The sequence below is a fragment of the Lactuca serriola genome, chromosome 8 (genome assembly GCF_051521515.1).
Source record: "Lactuca serriola cultivar US96UC23 chromosome 8, Lser_US96UC23_V15, whole genome shotgun sequence".
In the NCBI taxonomy this organism is placed as follows: Eukaryota; Viridiplantae; Streptophyta; class Magnoliopsida; order Asterales; family Asteraceae; genus Lactuca; species Lactuca serriola.
The window spans coordinates 247,878,844-247,885,079 of record NC_136415.1 but is presented as its reverse complement, the minus strand read 5'-3'; positions in this window follow the sequence as shown (position 1 = coordinate 247,885,079).

The window sequence follows — 6,236 nt, the reverse complement described above, 5'->3', positions numbered from 1 at the left end:
GAGAGTACCATGATGTGTTCCTTCAATCCTGCTCAATTATCTATTATTTTTGGTATTTTTAATATTTTCATAAAAACAAATAAAACCGAAAATTAAGAAAATATTTTTGTAGTTTTTGAATTTTTCTAAAAGATAAATAATGACAGAAATAAAGAAAATTTTGAGTTTTGGATTTTATGAAAAGGAAATAAAAACAGAATATATATATATATATATATATATATATATATATATATATATACACACACACACACACACAAAGGATATAAAAACGAAATAAAAACGAAAACATAAGTGTGTAAAGACTTAAGAAAACAAGATATACAAAGGATACAAGAAATTACGAACCTCCGAATGAACAGTTGACTCCGAATCTTTGCGAACATTCAGACCAATTCGCAACGTGAACAGTTGACTCCGAACCACTCCGAGCGTTCGTACCCATTCGCAGCGAATTGTTACTAACTACGAAGGTAGTTTCATAACCGATTTGGCTTCAATCATTCCTAAGACTTGAAGTATTCTATTGAAGGTTTGTTCAGGTAAGGCCTTCGTATAGATCTTAGCCAGTTGATCAACATATCGCACAAAGTGAATTTCAACATTGCTATCTTCCATGTGATATTTGATGAAATGATACATTAGTGCAATATGTTTAGTCTTGGAGTGTTGCACTGGGTTGTGGAAAATGCGAATTACACTTTTAGAGTCGCAATATAAGGGGATTCGTTTCATATTTATTTCATAGTCCCTTAGCTGACTTTGAATCCAAATGACTTGTGAGGTGCATGAGGCGGTTGCAATCTAATCAGCTTCAACAGTAGATAGTGAGACACAAGTTTGCTTTTTAGATTTCCAGCTGACGAGTTTTCCTTCAAGAAATTGACATCCTTCCATGGTACTTTTATGATTAAGACGGCATCCGCCAAGATCAGCATCTGAGAACGCTTGCACAAAGAACCCTGAATTAGAAGGGTACCATATTCTGAGCGAAGTGGTTCGTTTAAGATATCTGAAGATATTCTTTACAGCCGTCATGTGAGGTTCAAAAGGATTTGCTTGAAACCTGGCACAATAGTAAACAGAAAACATGATGTATGGACGACTAGCGGTTAGATACATCAATGAACCTATCATTTGTCGATAGAGAGACATATCAACAACTGGTTTGTTCAAAGACGGTGATAACTTCATTCCGAATGCTATTGGAACCTTCACTTTCGAATCACCCACCATTCCGACATTCGCAAGTAAAGTCTTTGTATAAGCCTCCTGATTTATGAATATACCCTATGGAGTCTGTCTGATATTCAAACCAAGGAAAAAGTTAATCGGACACATTGATCTCATCTCAAATTTAGTCTCCATCAACTTTCGGAATTCTGTAGTTAATCTAGGATCAGTAGATCTGAAGATGATATCATCAACATAAATCTGGACGATCATTAGATGGTCACCATCTTTCATATGAAAGAAGGTTGGGTCGACCAATCCTTTTTTAAATTTAGATTGTTTTAAGAATCTAGTGAGAGTTTCATACCATGCTCGTGGAGCTTGCTTCAGACCATACATAGCTTTATCTAGAATATAACAATGGTCTGTTTATTTCTTGTTTACGAACCTAGGTGGTTGTTCCACATAGACCGTTTCTTCTAGTTCTCCGTTCAGAAAGGCACACTTGATGTCCATTTGATAGACTTCAAAGTTCTTGTGTGCTACATATGCTTGAAAGATGCGAACAGACTCCAACCTCGCTATTGGTGCGAAAGTTTCCTCGTAGTCGATGCCTTCCTCTTGGCAATACTCTTTTACGACTAACCGAGCCTTGTTTCATATCACATTTCCCTATTTTTCAAGCTTATTTTGGAACACCCGTTTGAGACCAACGATAGATGCATCCTTCGGAGTTGGAATCAGCCTCCAAACCTTGTTACGTTCAAACTCATTGAGCTCCTCCTGCATTGCTTGCACCCAATCAGAATGATCAAGAGCAATCTTAACATTTTTGGGCTCGATCTTAGAGATAAACAAATTGAAGATGCAAAATTCCACTTTGGAGAATAATGCAGTCTGCTTCGCTTTTTGTTGTGCTCTCGTAAGAACTCCTGAAGATGCTTCTACGATTACTTGTGTTTTAGGATGTTCATGAGTCCATTTTGTCAACAAGGAGTAATTCGGATCATAGGATGGATCTAGTTCAACATTCGTGTCTTCAAATTCTGACTGAGCATATGAATCATCATTTGCATTCACATTCTCTCCCTCGAATCATGGATATGACCCTTCTTCCGAAGTAGAATTCTCTCCCTGTATAGAAATTTTGTGGGTTACCTTCTCCCCATGGAATGTTGGTTCTAAGCTGACTTCAGGTACAACATTCTCCCCCTGAACAGGTGTGTTGGAGGTGGGTGTCCAAGCGAAACCCTACCCCTGAAGAGAAGCACTCGCAGCTTGTGGTTGAGATGGAATGTTAGAGTCTTTCAGAATGGGTGGCTTATTTTCTAGATTCTTTGCATCATCATCGATAATCTTCTTTAGTTCATCCTCCTTGATGTCAGTTGCTTTGGATTCTGAAGTGATCGCCTTCTCTGGCTTATCAAACAAGTTTAGGAATTCATCATAAAGGTTTGAGAGAGGAATGGTCATGGGATTCTTTGTTGGAAATATCTACTTAGACTGACGATCCGATGTCTGGAACTTCTTTAGATAAGAGTCATCAAAGGTTACACAGTAGGTTTCTTCTATCTTTCTGGAATTTTTGTTGATAACCCTATATGCCTTCGAAGTTAGAGAGTACCCTATGAAGATTCCTTCATATATGTTCATATCAAACTTGTTCCTTTGCTCCTTTAAATTAAAAATGAAACACCTGGAACCGAAGACATGTAAGAACTTAACGTTAGGTTTTCTCTTATTAAGAACTTCATAAGGGGTGATGGAGAATCTTTTGTTTAGGAGAGATTGATTTTGAGTAAAGCAGGCTGTGTTGATAGATTCTACCCATAAATAAATAGATAAGTTCGCAAACGATAGCATGGTCCTCGCAACTTCGCATAGAGAACGGTTTCGTCGTTCGACAACTCCATTCTATTGAGGATTGTAAGGAGCTGAGAAGCTGTGATAAACTCCCTTTTCAGTTAGGAACTCTTCAAACATGTTGTTTTTGAAGTCTGAACCATTATCGTTGTGAACGCTCCAAACTGGCTTTCCCAATTGAAGCTCAATCAACTTGATGAAGTTCTTGAGTTTGGAAGTAGCTTCATATTTCTATTTAAGAAAATAAACCAACGTAAATCTGGAAAAATCATCAACAATAACTAAGATATACTTGTTACCACTAATACTTTCGATGGCAGATGGACCACAAAGATTTATATGTAAAAGCTCAAGTGGCTCGATCACTTTGGTGTTTATAATCGTTCAATGACTCTTCCTGCTCTACTTCCCAAGTTTGCAGGCCGTACAGAGATTATCTTTCTCAAACTTTAGAAATGGCAAGCCTCGCACATGATCACCTAGCACGAGTTTGTTGATATCCTTGAAGTTTAAGTGCGAGAGCCTTCGGTACCAAAGCCAACTATCATCTAAAGGAGCTTTTTTAAGAAGGCATATGGATGGCTTTACTTTGATAGGAATCAGATTCAACGGATACATCTTACCTTTTCTCTTGGACTTTAGGAGCACTACTTTGGTCTTGTTTTCTAAGATATCTAATCCCTCATCATCAAACGACACTTTCAATCTAGTGCCTACAACCAATTGAGATACACTTATAAGGTTGTGTTGCAAGCTTTCCACATAAGCTACCTTCTGAATGGAGAATTCCCCATTCGTAATCATGTTATATCCCTTGGTTTCTCTGAGAGAGTTATTGCCATATTTGACACTTCCCCCATCCTTTAATGATCTATATTCCCTCAATTCTTCCTTCCTTCCTATCATGTGACACGATCATCCACTATCAATATACCATTCGGAGTCAAACTGCTCGTCACGAATCACCTACAAAATTTAAAGAGATTTAGGAACCCAAAGTTGTTTGGGTCCTCATGAGGCTTTCGCAGAAACATGAAATGTAATTGATTCATCAACCAAGTAGGATCGTTTAACCAAAGTTGAATTCTCTTCTTTTGTTATTTTAAAAACAATAATTCTTTTGTCTTTGGCGTTCCTTTTAAAAGAAGTTTTTCTTTGTTTAAATTTGATTTGTTGTTTGACAATAATATTCTTAAACTTCTTTTGCTCCTTTTTCAAGTATGTTTCGGACTTCTGTAAAATAGTGTCAGATTCCGAAAACAACATATTCTTTGCACTTAACATCTTTCGATGTGTTGGCGGATTTTGAATTAAATATTAGATTTTGGAACAAAATTGGGTTTCGTTTGTTTTGAAAACGAGGGTTTTTGAAAAGATTTTGATTTTGAAACCTTTGGTGATGAAGACTGGGGTTTTGAATGACTTTTAGAATTCGGATTTGAAGAGACATTTGCATTCGGATTAGCAGATTTTTATTGATTAACGAAGTTGGAATTTTTGGATCTCTAGAAATGCTTTCTTTCTTTTAGATTTTTGTGGTATCTAGCATTTCGTTTGCATTTTTTATCAACAAATTCCCTAGCAGACTTATGAATACTGGCCCTAGGTTTCATTTTTCAAACTTGGGTTTCAGTCTGTTCGGACGACATATCAGTTGAAACGTCTTTTGTTCCACTCAGGCTTCCTTTCTCATAAGTTGAGGTGACCTTATTCAGTGGTTCGGCCACATATCTTCCTTTCGTTTTCCATGAGGTCAACTCCGAAAGACCTTTGGTTTTGTCAACATTATCAATGGGTGCGGACCAAAAGAATTCGTCGCATCCGATATCATTGTCTTCTTCTACGATAGAAGATAATTCCAAAGTTTGGTTTTTGTTCAGTCCAGAGGTTGCAAAAACCTAATTTGGAACAGTATGAACTTTTGGAAAAACTGTTACGTTTTCTTTTAAAGTATTTGAACCTTTATTTTCACAAAGACGAACATATTCAACTGAATTTTCAGAAATCAGATTTTTCTTAGATTATGGTTCACTTTTTTATAAATTTTGAGCAATCAACCCCATCCTTCATAGAAATCTCACTCATATCACTATCATCATCAAATTCAGATACATTTTCAACATTAAGAGTATTTTCTGAACTTAACTTAGTGCATAATGAGTCGAATTTATGTACATATCAGATTTAATTTTCTCTTTATCTTTTTCGCTCAAAATCTACTTCAACATGTCTTTATGTTCTTTGGACTGTATGTAAGCTTCGATTTTGTCCAACCCAACTCTGTAAGAATCAAAGACATCTTCGGAAGAGAGAATGGATTCGCAGCTGTAACAGTCTGCATAGATTTCATCCTCTTTTAATTTGAGAAAGGGAAAAATCATTTTATGGATATTCTTTCCTATTTCCCAATCAATATGCAGTTGAGCAATATTGAAATAAAGACGTTTTTCAATCAAACAAAAAATGTTTTGCTGTTTCAAAATGTAACATCCATAAAATTCAAGCCAATTTAAAACTTTTTCAAGCATTCAAAAACCATTGCTTATTACAAAACATTTTCAAAATAGTTTCATATCAGAGTATCCCTGAAATCAAATCATAAAAATGCAAGGTCTCATGAGGCTTAGTAAGTGAAACAAAATGCAAAACTGTAAGCCTGAAGCTTAGTAAGTTTCCCCAAAATACCAATGCCATACAATCATAGCCATATCATAGCTAGTAAACAAACATCATGCATATTGAGCCATCAGATTGACTGGACAGCCTCGTAGAGCCATCAGCCTATCTGGACCGCTCTCCGAGCCATCAACACGTCTGGACTGCCTCGTGGGCCTTCGGCCTATCCGGACCGCTCGTCGGGCCTCCGGCCTGACTAGTACGCCCTTACCGGGTCTGTAGTCTATCTGGGCCGCCCTGAGTATGTTGGCCTAGAGCACAAAGTAGAGACTGCCTCAACCCATCCCCAATCATACAATCAACACATAAATATCAAATGATAGCATATACGACAGTCAGACTGATCTAACAGATTACTAATCATAACATCATCCTATATACTAGGATATCGACCTAATAGGTCACTAACATAACATCATCCTATATACCAGGATACCGACCTATCATGTCACTAAGCATATCAACATGCAATAAACCCAAATACAAATTCGAAAAGGGCCGGCATTGGTGCCTGCGACCCTGTT